Consider the following 19,909-nt stretch of genomic DNA (forward strand, 5'->3'; position numbering starts at 1 on the left):
TCCCAAGGTTTATAGTCCAGTGCAGTTTATTTGTTGATTTATTTGGTTTAGTAGTTGGTAACATTTTGTTTGACAGCGGCGTCAAAAGATCGTCACAATTAGGACATGACACTGTCATGGGCATTACTGAATACTCAAGACAGATGTCATTAAGAGTCATCTGGCAAATTAAGTCACTAACTCCATTTATGTCCAGCTCGGATCTTTTACATCCATTCAAAAGAGAGATAATTTTCTGGATAACACTAAATGACATGTGATAAGCATTCATTAATGCTCATATCTGTGTGATGTCATAATTATGATTGGCTGTCAAATGAAGTGTTAATAATACCATACCATAACTAGCAATTAATGAAATAACTTTAATAGTAACTGAGGAAATAATTAGCACAGAACATGAATTTTGATTGTTGTTTAACTCTGTAGTGCGGCAATGCATGCTAGGAGGCATGTTGGACAACAACAGTGTTGACAGCAGGTGGCAGCAGAGGTTGACTGTCTCCCCCAATGGAGCAGTGATGGCCAAATGAAGCTTCTTGAAGCAACAGAGGTTTGCAGCCAATTGGTTCAAAGCTTCATGGTGGTTCATTTGGTCTTATGACAGTCTTATGATGTCGATACAGTGATAATGGTCAATATTTTTTTGTGTAAATATCCCATAATACAGTGAGGACAGCTGCAGCTTACAGCCCGTTGCGGCTTATCTATGAACATGTCGTTTTCGTGTCAAATTTGGTGGGTGGCGGCTTAGAGTCAGGTGCGCCTTATAGTCCGAAAATTACGGTATTCTCCTGAAAATTCCATCGATTAACCTAGTAATCGGATAAAACTTTTTTTCAATTTTAGGTAAAGAGCAATTATAAGTATACATGAAAAAACAAGACATTTCACTTAATATTGAACCAATTTTAGACAATCAAAATGGTCTTTATTTTAGATGAATATTGTTGAAAAACCAACAATTTCACCTCTGATGTGACTAGAAAAATAAATTTACTGCTTTCACTCAAGAAACCTAAGCTAGTATTTCAAAAAGATCTTATTTTTTATAGCTAAAAATTAGGGCTGTCAAAATTATCGCGTTAATGGGCGTTAGTTAATTTTTCAAAATTAATCACGTTAAAATATTTGATGCATTTAACGCACACGCCCCGCTCAAACAGATTAAAATGACAGCAAAGTGTAATTTCCACTTGTTACTTGTGTTTTTTGGTTTTTCCGCCCTCTGCTGGCGCTTGAGTGCGACTGATTTTATGGGTTTCAGGCTTCAGCTCCATAATTATTATTGACAACAATGGCTAGTTTATTTTTTTGATTGAAAATTTTACAAACTTTATTGAAACGAAAACATTAAGAGGGGTTTTAATATAAAATTTCTATAACTTGTACTAACATTTATCTTTTAAGAACTGCAAGTCTTTCTATCCATGGATCGCTTTAACAGAATGTTCATAATGTCAATGCCATCTTGTTGATTTATTGTTATAATAAACAAATACAGTACTTACGTACAGTATGTTGAATGTATATATCCATCTTGTGGCTTCTCTTTCCATTCCAACAATAATTTACAGAAAAATATGGCATATTTTACAGATGGTTTGAATTGCGATTAAGATTAATTAATTTTTAAGCTGTGATTAACTCGATTAAAAATTTTAATCGTTTGACAGCCCTACTAAAAATGTCATTACGGTTGATAACATCACTTAAAAGTTAGATGTCTTCCCCATGTGTTTCAATTGAATTTCCATTTTCTCAAGCTTTTTAAGTTCTAGTTAAGTTTTAAGTTCAAATTGTAAGTCCTGATAGGATTTTGAGTTTTTGCAGTGTTCAAAATAAATGTATGATACCTGCTGTATTGGAGCACATTGGACACCAGTGCTACTTGATGTTTTATCCATTAATGACCACCGAGCTAAAATTGACAGTTAGCTTTATTATGTTTTTATTTTACACTCTCATCACTCTACAGCTCTGTGTTTAGCCTGTATGAAAGACGCGTTAGCCACGCATTGACAGTAGTCATAATTAATAGAAACTGCAGGGCTAACATCACGTTAGCAAGGTATAGTAATGTTAATCTCCTATTTATTAGCACTACGTTAGCTTAATTTTACCTTGTCCCTATTATCGCTCCTTCGCGCTGGGGGTAAATTGGGTGCCTTCGGTGGAGCAGGGGCTAGGCGGGCGGGTGGCGCCTGGCCCGGGTTTCGGGGCGGTCATCGGTGCAGAAGCGTCGGGAGGGCCGCAGGTAGCCGGGACCGGGCGGGGGTAGTGTTAGGCAAGAGCTGACTTACAATGAATACATGAAACAGTGTTTGCCTTGGTCTCCAGCTTGAAATGTTCCCAGTTTTGACTTTTTCTGCTTTTTCTTGGTGCCTTTTTCTTCACTTTCGTCTGCTTCTTCGTCGATACCTCGATATTCATGCGTGGTTAATATCAAATATACCCGTTGCCTCTCACTTCTTCTGGTACGCACGCGACGTCAGCGCTTTGTGCCACATTAAAAGTAGTTTGGGCAAAATATCATGCTTAGAGCTGGCAAAATTAAACAATTCCTCGAGGCGGAGAAAATTCCTCGATTAATTTTTTAAATCGAGTTACTCTAATTATTCGAGGAATCGTTTCAGCTCTAGTCGGTATCGTTAGACAACTTGTATAGTCATGTCACTATCAAAATGAAGTAGAGATGAATACAGTGTCAAGGCAAGCTAAAATTAAAAAGTTTTAATTGAGGACAAAAAAAAGCCTAGTTAGTTAGAAATAAACCTGGCATTTAACAGGTTTGGTCGTACTGAGTGCTCTGATAATCTCAAAACAACATACAAGATCCTGATCCAACGCTGATGGACAATCTGGTCCGTCAGACAGAAATCTAGCATGATCAGGCGTGATCTCACAAAAACTAGGATGTGCTGACACTTCTGAGAGGACAGAAAAGCCTAGGCAGGAGTGTTCTAAATTGGTGATCTTGTCAGGAAAAAATATTTGTTTTGGAAAATATTTCTTGCTGTTTATGGAAGCAACTTTACTGCAAAAACAACATCAAGGAAGACATGATTGTTTTTTAATTTACGCCTGCTTCCTTATTCATCAGGCAGGGCATTTAAAATTTTTTTTTTATTGCATTCCATTCTACCTCACAGCATCTTGCCTAGGGAATCGTCTGCATTCACCGCACACGTTAAGAGTTTTACTCGTAAATATTGACCTCATTTATTATTTAAGATTGTCAGACCCAACCAGTTTCGAACCATATTATTGAGGCAAATCTACTCTTGATACGCCTCATACACAAATATACGCCTCATACACAAAGATCTTCTCATAGGATCGCCTTATAAGGTTGTTGTGCGTTGGACCTGCTTAGTGAAGACTAGGGATGCATTGATATAGAGAGCTTTGTTCCCATTATTCTAATAATTTGTGTTGATTTTATATCAGGGTTTACTAAGATCCTAACTTCAAGCAAATAATATGCAAAATCCGAAAAGGTAGTCAGAAAACAGGGAATCCTGTTCATTGGAAAAATTCCATCGTCTGCCTCCGGTGGAATGCTTTTTGCAAACGGAAGAGGGTCTCATTAGTCCGCCTCTCGTTGAGACAGACCTCTTTCCTCTTTGAGGAAATCCATTTCACATTTTTGTGAGCAGGTAGCTGCGCAGCCCAGAGGGAATCACTTGTGGAGTCATTTCAACATAAAACATAACACTGATAATGGGTTGGGTCGGCTCCATCCCTAGTCGAGACAAAATATCCCGATTGTCTTTAGTTTGGTTTATCTTTACACTTACCAAGAATTTTTTTTTTCACCGATGACCTTGTTTGTATTTTTTTGCTTGGGAAAAGAAAACTGGCTTTCATTTTAAATCAAATGTATGATATGGAGCAATCCGCAAACAACTACCTTAATTTTCGGACTATAAGGCGCACCTAACTATAAGCCGCCACCCATTAAATATGACACGAAAATGCCATTTTTTCATAGATAAGCCGCATCGGAGTATGAGCCACAGCTGTCCTCACTGAATTATAAGATATTTACACCCAAAGATATTAACTGGGAACACTTGATTTGAAAGTGGTATCTTAAGACTGTCACAATACCAAATGAACCACCATGAAGCTTTAAGCCAATTGGCTGCAAAGCTTCATTGCTTCAGAAAACTTCATTTGGCCATCATTCCTCTCATTGGGAGACAGTCAACCTCTGCTGCCACCTGCCGTTAAAACTTGTCATCCAACATGCCTCCTAGCATGCACTGCAGCACTACAGATGTAAATAATAATCAAAATTCATGTTCTGTGCTAATTATTTCTTCAGTTACTGTTCCTGTTGTTTCATTAATTGCTAGTTATTAAGGGTGTAACGATATATGTATTGGAATTGAACCGTTTCGGTACTTGGTGCTCGGTTCGGAACGGAGTCGTACCGAACGAGTTTCTGACTTAATGTAACCCTTACTTTTCAAGGCTGTGAGTCGATCGGGTTACAGTTTCTTTGTGTTGATTATATTTACTCCGTTTTCTCTACGATAATGAGGACCAACACGGTAGGACAGTAAATTAGAAACGTCAACGGCGCAACAACATGGCCGTCGCGAGAACGCAGTGAATCGCGGCTGTTAAAGTCAATCAGCCAATGCACACCAGTCGCAGCGCGGCCGGGTGTTAGACGCGGCTCAACGCAATGCACGCGAAAAGAACGGCAGAGTTTATTTATTTGACGCGAGACGCGGCCCTCCTGCGTCAATACTATTAGCTAGCAGACCGGAAGTCACTCGTGTAAAAATACGGTGGATCCGGTCGATTTTCAAACTAATATGCAATCGTAACCTACTTTTTGAGTCCATCAGATCTCCTGAGTGGTAGATAGGGTCATAGTTGACTTGTCTTTGTTGATTTACAGTTGTCTTCTCTGCTATAATGATAACCAACACGGCCCCGTGTTCAATACAAAACCCTCCTACTACAACAAAACAAGTAGGAACTAATATTCACATAGGAACTAAAGTTATAAAACAAAAAATATACAATATAAATGAATACTATATGACATTTGTAAAATACAAACACATAATAAAATAAATAATAGCCCATTTAAATAAAATAAATTGAAATGAGCTAAAATACCTGTAATTAAATAATAAGAATAATACACAGATCCTGCTTACACAATTACATTTTTTAATTCCTGTGTGGCGCTTTAACTTAAGAAAATCCACCAATAAAGCATTTGAAAACCTTTCATAAGAAAAAAAAAAAAGATTCATTGAGGCATTTCATTTGTAAAAAAAAATAAATATTTCACAGTGCATTCAGCAAATTATCTTATTTTTGAGATCTGAGCAAGACATAAATGGAGTTTGTGATATAATTTGCCGGATGACACTGAATGACATCTGTCATAAGCATTCATTCATGCCCATGATAGTGTCATGTCATAATTAAGGCGGACTTTTGTCAGTCTTATGACGCCGCTTTCAAAGTGTTACCTATTAACCCAAATAAATCAACAAATAACCCGCACTGGATTGACATCAAGATTACATGATTTATGAAGATAAGGTCATTCGTCTATTATGGACGGAATTTGCGATTTTTTTTTTTTTTTTTTAACACTTATTGAAGCAACAGCTTGATTTGTTCAAAAGAAAGAAAACATAAGTCACACTTATTTAAACACATTTTCCATTTGCAGACAAGCTGTGGATGTAAGCCGCCATATTTTCAAGAGTGTAATTTGCATAACTAATGACATCTCTACTCATTATGTCAAGAAGCATGGTGCAGACAGCAAGCAATCCAGCTATAGTTAGTCCCCGTGTTACGGCGTACCCGATTTAGGTGATTTCGACTTTGTGACGCCGGATTCTCATCCGCCATTTTGTCTCCAGTCCTTTTTTTTTCACTTTTAGGTCACGTAACAGTGTCTCTATGGTAGGTGCAGTGTCTTATTTTTTACTTTATTTTAATAATACGGTGTATAATACGTGTTTTTGGGTAGTTATTTTGAGATTTAGGGGTACTTAAAGGGTTAATTCTGACTTGCGCAGAAATTCAGGTTACGTCGCCAACGTAGGAACGGCACTCGTTCGTAACCCAGGGACTACTTGTATTTTAATTGAACAGGATGCATGGCTTCTAATCATAGTTGGTTGCACATCACTGAACCACAGTTGCGAAAGGGGACTGTGAATTTGAGTGCTTATATGTCTATAAATTTCAAATTAGCTAAACAATCAGCATGGATTCATCTTCTACTGTTCTAGTTGCTTGGGTTGTCAAATCCTTATCCATTTCTCACCAACCATTTGTCAGGGATAACTCAACAATATTTGTAAGAAAAGTGGCACGAACAATTAGTGGCCTGGCAATTTTCTCCAGTTTGCAAGCAGCCAGGAATGGGAGGATGGATAATTAAGCGATGACTCAGTCGTATGTTCTTTACTTTACAGATCGTGTAATTTCTGATTAAATATTACAATTGTCTTTTTCAGAATGTAAAAATCCCTGCTTTCTTGTTTCATCGCTGGCGCACACAATATCATCAGTTTAGCCTCACCAATAGAATCAGACATCAGTCTCATTTGAACACCTCTTGCGCGCTGATGTGTCACACCAGCATCTTTAGCCTTGGGTGATATTTACTCACCTAACAAAGTGCAGCAGTGCTGGCGCTTGCTCATAGAGGATGCTGATCTCTTTCTGCTGGGAGTTTTGTACGCATTTGCATGAAATTCTCAGAAAAACGGCATCTTAGCTGGGTAATTTAAGAGTAAGCATGATTTGCTTAATGGCAGATGTGCCTTTAACCTCATCTTTTACATAGTTACCAAAACCCACAAATATTCCCCTTCTAAATGAAACTTCACGTTTAACAGTTTTAGGTGCTTATAACACCACATTAATTGTTATACAAGTTACTGTTGGTTGTCAGTCTGGCTGCTCAGGTACATATTAATGTTACTCATTTTCTTCTCAGGTAGGTAACACAATAGAATAGAGCTTTTTTATTTATTTATTTTTATTTTTTTTATCTCAAAAGAATTTACCCCCATGTGTTTTTGATGCTGCTGGATGTTAAAACGTTGCTAGGATCCCACTCTAGGGTTCGAATGATACCTCAGGGAAAATAAAGTGGTTATTTTATCTGTTCATGTGCCAAATAGCCAAGCCATAGTGGCCCAGACTAGGGCTGAACGATATTGGAAAAAGCTGACATTACGACTTTGGTGGGGTTTGCGATATATTGCGATTAGACCAGAGCTGTTCCGACTAGTCGATGTTGTCGAGGTCATCGATGACGTCGACATTCATCGATGATGTAAATGCGTCGACGGGCAAAACATACCGTCAACGGGTAATGACGGGTTAAAAAAAATTTTACATACGGATAAAGTTAAGAATGGCAGGCGCTCGCGATGAAAGCGGTTGTTACTGGCACCCCCAAGGGAGCTGCTGTTATTTCAATGTGACCGGCATTGTCAGATTGAGCAAAGAGGAAGAAAGTGGGGGAGCGAGAGAGAGGGAGCGGATCGGTGAGTTGGGAAACTGCGCGGGTAGCGCGGAGTTCAGTGGCCGCCCCCCACGTTTTTGTTTTGGTCAATAAAAGTCAATAAAGAGCCATCCGACGCTTCTCGGTGTTTTTATGCACGCCGCCGCCTTCCTGAGGAGGAAATCGGACGAACCGACGACAACGAGCCAAGTGACTCACCGGTTCGCTCCTCACTACAGCGAGGAGTTGAAAACACCGCCAATTTCCAAAAAGGGCAGAATTGGTGACACGTAAAAGTGGCATGAAGCCAAAAAAGCGGACCAGAATAGCCAGAGCCTGGAATTTTTTCAAGGAAAATATGGAGGGTGCCACTGTGTATACTCTTAGCTAAGCTGAGCTTGCATACCACGGTAGCACGTCGGCTATGAACGAACACTTGAAGCGCCGTCACCCAAGTATAATTTTCGAAGACAACAAGAAACAACAAGTTAGCGGATTGTAAATCCATACAACTTTCTAACGATTTTTTAAAATGGAAGTTACCGTTATGTGCGTCGTATCAACGTGCAATTTTATAAATTATAAATACATTTTATAAATGTAATAAAATAATTAATATATATGATATAGTTATTATATATATATATATAATATATTTTTTTTATTACTATTACATTTAGTAGGATCATGGAAGCTCCCACTTGGGGAAAATATATACATATATCCTGTATATACATAATATAATAAAAATATACATGGAAACAGCACTGGCCTGCTTACTGTAATCCATGACTGCACTAACGTTAGTTACTTTATATTATAAAGTATTGTGTATATACATATAGTAGTATACTGTAAAATTAATATTATATATTTAATTTTTATTACTGTGAGTATGTGTGCCTTTCATTCAAAATAATGGTGGTAATATTTCAGTGTGCCCTCTACTACAGCATTTGACCTCATTGTTTGTGATTTATTATTGATATTTATGTTAGTTATTTATTTATACATTAATAAAGAATGTAGGTGTTCCAAAATGTTTTTGTGAATTAATAAGCTTCAACAAAAAATTCATTATTAAAGTAGAAAAAAAAAAAATTATTAGATAAGTCGACTAATCGTAAAAGTAGTCGGCTGACTAATCGGGAGGAAATTAGTCGTTTGGGACAGCCCTAGATTAGACATGTGCCGATTACCGGTTTCAAGGTATACCGTGGAATGAAAATATCACAGTTTCAAAACTGCAACAATTTTCCGTCATCGGCCGTTTTCGGCCGGGAGCTTAGAGGAGGAGGGCCAACGGGCATGTAAAATATGTTTGTGAAGGTTGGCTGCTAGTGCTGCAACGATTAATCGATTAACTCGAGTATTCGATTAGAAAAAAATATTCAAATTAAATTTTGTTGCTTCGAGTATTCGTTTAATTAAAGTGGTGTGGATACACTGCCCTCTGCCTCTTTTCACATGGCTGAATCCAACTGCTCCCTGTTAAGACCAATGTAAGCTAAGTTTTTGTTTGAGCTAATGTTTTTTTGATGCATTCATAATTTAGTTTATAGGTATATTTAGCCGTTTTTCTGGGAATATGTGTCTGAACCATTTGTTAAGAGCATTGTTAAAAAAAAAAAAAAAACTAGCATTTTATAGTATTTAAGCAGGCAGACTTTTTCTATGTAAGTTAGCCAATTGTTCTTCTGTCGTACATGGATCCTCATTTAAAAAAAAAAAAAAAAAAAAACATTTGAGGCTCAGCTCAGGTATTTAAATTTTTCATGTTCCTTATCCGATTACTCGATTATTCGAACTAACTATCGATTAACCGACTACTAAAATATTCGATAGCTGCAGCCCTAGTGACTGCTGAGTTGGCAATACCTTCAATATGATTTCGCATTTATACAAAATTAAAGGTTATCAAACACTTGAGGCGTGCGAAATTTCCGATTCTTATTATTCGCGATTAAGCTGGGAAGATTCGAGAACTATTCACAAACATCCAAATTTCAAATATTTAATTATACCAGGTAAAGCGAAACTAAAACACAGTCAGCGCGGTCTTCGGGACGCAATGAGGAACGGACCGAGAGTAAATATCATGTTCAACTCATGCCACTAGATATAAAAACAATAATACCTGACTGCGGCTGACAGCCGCTACAAATAACGCCCACTTGCTAGTTGCTACAAACATACAGCCACATAATGCTATGGTAGATATCACATATATATAGAACTAGATGCGAAATGACAGACGACTGCGGCGTTAGAACATGTATAGAGAGCTAGATGCGAAATAACAGACTTGCTGGCGTTAGTAAACAGCTGCCATCTTAAAGCAGTAGACTTCTCTGGAACATTGTTGTAGCGAACCTAATTAACTTTTTATCTAAAATACTCCTAAATTGGCAAAATCTTGACTTGAATCTATATTATAAAACTGTTTTAAAACGTTCACATGTAGAAAGTAAAAGGGAAATTATGGAATAACAGAAGCAATTTTAACAACTTTAATGGTTGATTCATAACATTAAAATAATTGGAGTTTAAAGCTGCTGCTAGAAAGGGGACTTGAGTATTTTGTATGCTGTTTTGAACCGTTAACGTGATACTGAAATATTAGTTAGGTTTAGCCTGAGAGGATTTTTGAACAATTTTAGAAGTAATGTACGAAACATTATAAGGGGGGGGGCAATCAGTAATCGATTTATAATCGAATCGTAGCCTCTGAATCATAATCGAATTGTTTAGGTGCCCCAAGATTACCACCTCTATTAAACACTAGGAGTGAGAACCTCTTGGTACCTCACGAAACGATTTGCGATACAAAGCTCACGATAAGGATGATCTGACGATATGGCGATACAACGATTATCGATGCATTGGTCAGGAAATCATTCAATGATATTCCACAAACGACTAATAAACAGAAAAACAAGCTTCTGCTGTGAATTTGAATGAGTTTATCACTAGTAGACGTCCAATCCGTTTGAACTGGGAGGGATGGCAGCGAATGAACGAATGTTCATTCGCTGCCATCCCTCCCACTTTAAATGGATTGAACGTCTATGGCCGTCAGTGGCAGCCAATGCCAGGCAATGAGGTAATTTTGGGCCATTTAAGGTCATTTACCTGTTGATTTTCAGTTACTTCTGGTTGATTTTGGGGTATTTTATGGGTCATTTCCTGTTTATCTTGAGTTACATAACAGGAAGTGACCTGGGAATCACCAAAATGAATAGGCAGTGACTCAAACTCAACAGGAAATGACCTGTAAATGCCCTAAAATGAACATCAAGTGACCTGTAAATGCCCTGAAAATCGGACAGAATGACTGTAAATGCTCTTGTTTCGAATGAACGAACGTTTCTAGTCTAAATGGATTGGGCGTTGAGCACCGTCAATGCAGCCTTAGAGTTAACTGAGACACTATTATGGTGGAAAATTTTGGTAGCAACTTGTTGGTTCCTTTTTATTTACTTTTTTTAGACATTGACTCCTTTTTAAAATGATATCTCGATTCTTGGCAGGAGCATATCAATAACTTTTGGGATACAAAGTATCACGATATATCACCATTTCGATAATTTGTCACACCCCTATTAAACACGCGTGCGAAATTTCCGATTCTTAGATTATTCGCGATTCAGCCGTGGAAGATTCGAGAACGATTCACAAATATCCAAATTCCGATTATTGGATTATACCAGGTAAAGCGGAAGTAAAACACAGTCAGTGCGGTCTTTGGGACGCAATGAGGAACGGACCGAGAGTAAATATCATGTTCAACTCATGCCGCTAGATATAAAAAAAAACAATCATACCTGACTGCGGCTGACAGCCGCTACAAACAACACCCAGTTGCTAGTTGCTACAAACATACGGCTACAGTAGATATTGTATATATGTAGAACTAGATGCAAAATTACAGACGACGTCTGTGTTGGAACATGTATTATTGAACAGAAATGCGAAATGACAGACTTTCCGGCGTAAGTAAACAGCCGCCGTCTTAAAGCAGTAGACCTCTCTAGAAGGCTCTGTTGTAGTGAACCTAATTAACTTTTTATCTAAATTACTCCTAACTCGGCAGAATCTTGTCTTGAATCTATCTTTAAATGATGAAATAGTTTTAAAAATCAAAAGCAGACAGAAAGGAAATTATGGAATAACGGGAGCAATTTTAACAACTGTAACAGTTGATTCACAACATTAAAATAATTGAATGTAGTTTAAAGTTGCTGATACAGAATGGGGACTGGAGTTTTTTTTATTTACTGTTGTTTTCATATATTTGTTTATTGTTATATGTTAACTTCATACTGAAATAGTAGTTTGGTTTAGCCTGAGAGGATTTTTGAAAAATTTTGGAACTAATGTACAAAACATTTAAAAAAAAAAAAAAAAAAGAAAAAAAAAAAGGGAGGGGGTGCATCAATAATCGTTTTATAATCGATTTGAAGCCTCTGTATCGTAATCGAATCGTTAGGTTCCCAAAGACTCCCAACTCTATTAAACACTGTCATGAAGGTTCCCCACCGGCTACGAGAGTTAACTCCAGCGTGTTTAGTAGAGGTGTGCAAAATTTCCGATTCTTAGATTATTCGCGATTCGGCCGTGGAAGATTCGAGAACGATTCACAAACATCCAAATTCCGATTATTGAAATATGCCAAGTAAAGCGGAAGTACAACACACTCAGCACGCCGCGCTGTCAATGAGCAACGGAGCGAGAGTAGCTAAACATCATGCTTCTCATTACCCGGCCCCTCGGGTAATGCCAATGCTCAACTCACGGCTCTTGCTCAACTCATGCCACGAGATAAAAAAACACAACAACATACCTGAAGCTGCTACAAAAGTACGTCATCCACATAATGTTACGGTAGATATCATTTATATAAGACTAGATGCACTATGGTAGCGGTAGCGTTTGCAGCACATCTACAAAAAGCTAGATGCAGACGTAGTAAACGGCCGCCATCTTAAAGCAGTACACTTCTCTGCAAGGCTGTTGTAGCGAACCTTTCAAGCAAACCTAATTAACTTTTTATCTAAAATACTCCTAAATCGGTAAAATATTGACTTCAATCTATCTTTAAAATAGTTTTAAAACTTTCACATGTCGAAAGTTGACAAAAGGGAAATTATGGATTAACGGGAGCAATTTTAACAACTTTAACGGTTGATTCACAACATTAAATTAATTGAATGTAGTTTAAAGCTGCTGATACAGAATGGGGACTGGAGTTTTTTAATTTACTGTTATTTTTGTATATTTGTTTACTGCTATATGTTAACTTGATACTGAAATAGTAGTTTGGTTTAGCCTGAGAGTATTTTTGAACAATTTTGGAACAAATGTACAAAATATTAAAAAAAAAAAAAAAAAGGGGGGGGGGTGCATCAATAATCGTTTTAGAATCGAATCGGACCATCTGAATCGTAATCGTAATCGAATTGTTAGGTGCCCAAAGATTCCCAGCTCTGGTGTTTAGTGTGTCTAGCGGTGGTAAAACGTGGTGTTTTTTCTCCTTGGCAACTGTTTGTGTTGAGAAAAAGTCTGTGTATAATGTAAACATGACACGAGTCATACACATGTGCTTTTCGTGGAAAAGAATTCAATTATTTTGGTTCTGATGGTGATAATGTTGAGCTGTGGGTTAAGGCTCACGTAAAGGACTGCATTTATTTTTATTTTTATTCAAATATTTGTTGTTTTTATATATTTTTTTTAATTTATTTTAACTTAACATTATAATTATGTTCCAATTTTCTAATGTTTTGAAAAATAAAAAATCCTGTTCAATGGAAAAAGGTTTTTTTTTTTTTAGAGCTGCTGTTGCAATGGCATGATACCGTGAAACCGTGCTATTTTTGGCTCAAGTTTATCATATGGTCAGAATGCCTAGTACACAGTATGACGTGTGCTGTGGCAACACATTCATTGTGTAAGTGAGAGGCTGTTTTAAACACCGTGAGCGTCAAAGCAGAAGAAAACATTTTTTTTTGTGGGTGGGGGGGGGGGGGGGGTATCTGATTGAGACTCTGTATCGGCAGCTTCTAAAAATCTGCTGACTCTGACTCGGGTGCAAAAATATGCGATCGGGACATACCTAGTATTCATAATAATACCTAGCCCTGACTCATTCTTTATACAATACTGCAAAATGTTTTTGAGCTTATTTACAAGCACACACAGGCCTACCTCCGTTAAGTGCCCGGCCTGCAATAGGCAGCCTTGCAGTGATTTCCCATGGCGGCCCACGACAACGACTACCAAATCAAAGGTACCCGCGGTTGGACTTGTTTTGTTACCCAAGAACTGTTCTCCCAAAGTACAAATGTCAGATTACAAACTATACGAGGGCGCTCAAACTCAATTTATCTAGGAGCCGCTTGAGTAGTGTATTCCACAACAAACAAAAAATATTCTCAGCCTTAATAGTAAAACTAAATCAACTGAAAAGACAATGTGCTGTTTGTTTCAATGAAATGCCCCCTGTCAGGACCATGGTAAACCGAGGGACCCTGGTACAAATGTCAAATCAGGCTGCAAACACCATATGGCCAAATGGCAGGGAAGAGAAGGTGAATGAGTTTTAATGTTAGGCAAAAAGGTCACAGTTTATCACAAATTACACTCTGTTCCTGGAGGATTTATCCGTTTACGTCCATAATTGGATCAGACAATGGAGGGAGATGAATGTTTATCCCCAATTGGAGATCTCAAGGCAACTCTACTCTGCAGCTACTGTAAAAGATAGTTGAATAAAAATGCATGAGCTAAGCTACGTGTACTGTACATTTTTTCTGGTCACCCTAAGCAGTTGCCTTTTCCCACTGCTGACCCCTTTGTGGTCAAGTCACGCATGTTTGCTTGTTGAGATTCAGAATTGTGTCATTTATAATGGGAGGGGGCGACTCTGTTAGTGGACAAGGAGGACTTATGGCTCCTTGGGCTTCCATCCAGCTTCTAACAGTCCTGGATTGTATTTTGTTTTTAAATGTTCCATTCATCTATCTCGCCCATGTTCTGCGGGCATCTGTGCGCAGAATTCACTCGAACTAGTTTGGTGCTAGAATATGAATTAGCTCAGTGGTGGATGAAACTGCGTCTATCTAGCTGCTACAGTGACATCATTAGAATCTGAGAGGAACAAGGTCAGTCTTTCTGAAATGTTTCTTTCAGTCGTTCAAGTTCACTTTTTTTTACGCTTTTAAGATGACACATGAACTGGTGTCTTTTCTAACAGCTTTCTTGTTTTGCATATTTTATGACCTACATAGCGTATGTCAGGTACACTCTGATCAATAGTTGCTTCTGTGTCAAAATGACGTCTTAGGAGTTTGAGTACAGAGCTACATGATTCACGTTTTTTGATACACCTTATTTACAGTCATTGGAAAAAATATTGACCCAGTTTTTTTTTCTTTCTTGATTGTATTTTAAATGTCTGGTGCAACTAAATTGATTAAATTTGACTAGAAAACCACAATAACTCCACAGTTTTAAGAGCTGATATCTCTAGAATGAAAAGTTTGGGCGCCCCAGGTTTGCCCAAAAATTTTCATGCCACTGTAGTCATTCTCAACTCAACTAGGGCTGCAGGTATCGATTATTTTAGTAGTCGATTAATCTATCGACTAGTTAGTTTGAATAATCAAGTAATCAGATTAGGAACATTTATTTCATTGCAGAATAAATTTTAAGAGATGTAAAACATAGGCTTGCTAAGATTGCACTTTCAAACGATCGATGACGATTCGATGCAAATACAAAATAAAATTCTCGTGTGTTTCTTCAAACTATGCAGAATTCCAGTTTTATTTAAAAATAAATTAAAATACCGGAGTTATGCTTCAAACGGTATAAAAAAATTAATGAGGATCAAAGTACGACAAGAGAACAATTGGCTCACATTCACATGCATAGCAAAAGTCCGCTAACAATGCTCTTAACAAATCGTTCAAACACATATTCCTACCAAAACATGAATATAAATACAATAAATATAAATATACCTATAAATAAATGACAAATGCATAAAAAAACATGAGCTCAAACAAAACTCACCTTATGTTGGTCTTGACAGGGAGCAGCTGGATTCGGCCATGTTAAATGAGTTATGTCATATTCACTGTTGCCGCAAGAGGGCAGTGTATCCACCCAAATGAATTAAACTAAATGCAAACACTTTCTTAAACCATCAAAAAGCCACTCTAATTCAACGAATACTCGAAGCAGCCATATTTGATTCGAAGATTTTTTTCTAATCGAATTACTCGAGTTAATCGATCAGTCCTTGCAGCACTGAACTCAACCTTTCAAAATATCACAAAATCACCCGATTACTTTTTTTTTGGGGGGGGGCTGCTTATTAGCGTTTTCAAAATTTTTATTTATTTTAGGGCTGCAGCTATCGATTGATTAGTAGTCGATTAATCGATGAACTATTTAGTTCGAATAATCGAGTAATCGAATAAGAATAATAAAAAATTAAAACACCTGAGCTGAGCCTCAAACGATATAAAAATGAATAAATAAATAAGAATCTAACATTTGGCTAGCTTATATAGCAAGTCCGCTAGCTGAAATGCTATAAAATGCTAACAATTCTTTATTTTTTTTTTTACAATGCTCTTAAAAATGGTGCAAAAATATTCCCACAAAAATGACTAAATATACCTATAAACTAAACTACGAATGCATTAAAAAATATTAGCTAAACAAAAACTGAGCTTATGTTGGTCTTAACAGGGAGCAGCAGGATTGAAGTATGTGAAATGAGTGGTCATATTTACTGTTGCCACTGAAGGGCAGTGTATCCACCCAATACAATACAACTAAATGCAAACACTTTCGAAACTAACCATTACAACACCACTTTAATTAAACGAATACAATACTCGAAGCAGCAAAATGTAATTCGAATCTTCTTTTCTTATCAAATTACTCGAGTTAATTGATTAATCGTTGCAGCACTATTTATTTTGAATTGTCTGGGTCAGGATAGGAACCGAGCCTGACCACCAAGCGTAAAAATCCGGCTGTAATTTGTAATGTTGTAAAGTTTTTTGTGTACTCATACATATAGCAACACGCAAAACACAGTTGGAGAAATCAATACGGTATTTTGTTTGGATTGAATGATGCATATTTTTTAGAGCAAAATCTCACAGGGACTGTTAATGAAATAAAACACTTAAAATAATGTACAGTATAATCAGTAGATGTGGCGTTAATCTATACATTTTGTGAATTTGTATGATCATTGTATATAAGACAGAGGGTTTACTCACTCTACTGCATTCCTCAACCAAGGAGAGCGAGTTTGACAGGCTACTGACAGGTCAGCATCTTGGTCAGAGCGCCTATAAGAAAGCAGCAAGCCACAATGGCCACCTTGTCTTTTTCCCCTAGCAACCAGCCAGCTTTAGAAGGTTGCAGGTCAGGTCGAGGCTGTGTCAAAACACTCAACACTTCAATCAAGTCGCTTGATCTGATTTAAGCCTCCCATGCACATTGGTACCCCTGGACGTTGATCTTAAAAGAAAGTCCTTGCATTAGCACAAGGCAGTACTTGGAGCGAGAAAAACATTGTGTTTATTCATTATCATTGGACACTGTGAATGCACTACAAGTTGCAATTCCCACAAAAACTGTGAATGCGTAGAGATTACCAAGTTGCCAAAGAATGCTATAGAAATTTCCCCTACAGGTTTTGGACAATATGATAACAGAGTAACATCTAACAACTGATACTTTTGCAAATAGGAAATGCCAAGTTTTGTACCAACACACAACTTAATTTGCAATTTCTACTGGTCTGTGTTGTATATTAGTGTTTTTAGTCAGTTTGGACAATGTTTCAAAATGTCAAAAAGCATTCTTTTTTTCCCCTCACAAAGACCTTTTGTGGAATTAGACTTGAAACTTTGAATCCACTCCACTTTTCAGTGTAAAACATAAAATGTTACTGTAGTGCTTTTGTACACTCATTCTATTTTAATATTAGCATTATAAGGATTGGGTTCAGCATGCGCCTTTGTGAGATATTTACAGTATGATAACCTTAAGCAAAAATACCGCGGTTTCACGGTATTGCAATTATACCTCTAAAATTTGTTATTTTGAAATGTATGGGTTTTTCCCATTGAACTTTTTATTTTTATTTTATTTTTATCACAACATGTTTGCAAATTGGAACATCAACATGAATATAATATTAAAATAGATAAATAAAAAAAATATTTTAAATAAAACTGAAATAAATAAAATTTAGAGACTAAACCCACATCCACAGCTCAAGTTGCTCAACATAAGAACATTTTTTTCCATACCAAAGTAAAAACACCTCTAAATAATATACCACCACTAGTACTATTAATTTTAAGTAGTTGAATATTAATGGAGAGTAAGAACAAGAGACGGCGCGCGTGTGTATGACTCGTATCATTATTTACACATTATACACACATCCTCTTTCAACACAAAGTCGCCAGAGAGAAAAAAAACCACAGGCTATTTGATGAAAATGTTATTTTGAACAAATGTTTACAATGAGGGAGTAGGCTAATGGTAGAGAGGAAACTAGTTAGCAGTCTTGGCATGCTAACTGGCCATGTTAACAGCCTCGTTAACAAGCTTACGTTGTAGTATTTTTTACCATCGCCAGACACACGAAACACACTGGAGTCAACTCTCGTAGCTGGTGGGAAATGTGCATGAAAGCGTTTACCTACCTTAAATTTTGTGTTATGGATGATGATGTTGGAGGTGTTGCCTGTCGCGATAACAAATTTTAGTAGGCGATATATTGCCTCATAAATTATTGCAATATGCGATATTTTTGCCGTTTTTATTTTTATTTATATTACCTATTCAACCATGAATATAGTGACAGTACAACCTAATAAATCACCTATTAAAATGCAGTAAATTGTTTTTCTGAAAATAAACACAAACTGTTAAAATGTATAAATATTTTTTTAAAAAAACACACACACACAATGCATAATGAGTAATTTTAAAGCTAGCTAGGTGCAGAATATGATATAGGTGAGAAAGCCATTGTCATTTTTGTTGTCTGCCAATTAGAGCCCAATAAAAGTGTTAATTTGATCCGAAATGACTGTCAGCTTGTCCTGCAAAGTGTGCACGCAACAAATTTGAAGCCAAATTATCATTTATTTCATCATATCATCATTGCCAATCAGATTTTTCATAATGGTGTCATTTTAAATTTATTCTTTGTGTAGAATCTAAAGTATATGCGATTGCTTCCAGAAATCTGAACATGACATGCTTGTATTTTGAAAGTTCACCGGAAGTGCGTTTGCTAAGCCACTAACCGTAGGCTTTAAACTCAGTAAAAAAAACAAACAAAATGCACGTCTTTCGTCATGAATGTTGTATCAGTAGTAGATTTTTTCCTTTTGTTCTCATCGCTTGCAAATTCTTTAATCCAGCGAGTTTTCATGTTTGATGTGTTACATTTTAACCACAATTTTGCGTTGTGGAGAAGACTGAATGTTTAATAGCGGTTAGTAAAGTGGTTAGTACGTTGTCTTTTTTCCATTAGCCTCCACGTAGCAATGCTACAGTTTTACAATATTTAATATAGAAGTGTTCCTTATTTTGTATGTCTGAACTTTAATTCCACAGCGTGTTGATGGCCAATAAACATCTGTGAAGCTACTGGAGTCTCATATGTAGTCAACATGCACGTGTGCCAAGTGCACGTAGCACAAGCACACACATGTGTATGCACAGGTGTTGCTGCACGTCAGCTGTCCTTCCTCCTCTAAGCCGCGGCCATCTGTTTCTTCACGGTAGCCAAAATACTCCCATAACTATTTTTTTAAGGGGGTTTTAAAAAAGCTCAAGTGTAGTTTCGACAGCAACAACAGTGTCACCAGCAGAGCAAAAACTGGAGGGGAAGGGGTGAGCGCAACTGCTCCAAGCACTTTTTTGGGCATATAAAATATAGCTAATACTGTACTATGGTATGACAGGAAATTTTAGTGGATTTGAAACCGTGACGTTTTCATACCAGGGTAAACCTTTAAACCGGTAACCGGCACATGCCTAGATTGGATTAAATTGATGTTTCTTTTTTTTTTTATTATTATTATTATTAATTCTCTGGTTCTTGCTATTCTTGTTTTACAATGTGACCATTTAACAATGGTCAGCAGTCTCTGTGGGGATTAGAATAGCTATCCTCTCTCTTACATTGCAGCACTTTTTATAGTTTGTAGTGATGAAGTATGCATTTAACGTGTCTTGTCACTTTGATTGTTGGCAATAATGTTTTCAACTGAACATGCAGAGTTACTATGCTAATAGCTCACCAGTCAAATTGCACTTTCCCAATACCTTTCAACAGTTCCGCTGTATATA

The 19,909-nt window shown here is 37.0% G+C and overlaps 1 protein-coding gene across 1 annotated transcript in view; it reads left to right on the plus strand.

Moving 5' to 3' along the window:
- The window catches only part of sppl3 (signal peptide peptidase 3), a 55,698-nt gene that overhangs the window by 1,563 nt on the left and 34,226 nt on the right, over positions 1-19,909 (plus strand). The gene's annotated exons all lie outside the window — the stretch shown is intronic.

This window comes from Corythoichthys intestinalis, chromosome 17, assembly GCF_030265065.1.
Source record: "Corythoichthys intestinalis isolate RoL2023-P3 chromosome 17, ASM3026506v1, whole genome shotgun sequence".
NCBI classification, from domain to species: domain Eukaryota; kingdom Metazoa; phylum Chordata; class Actinopteri; order Syngnathiformes; family Syngnathidae; genus Corythoichthys; species Corythoichthys intestinalis.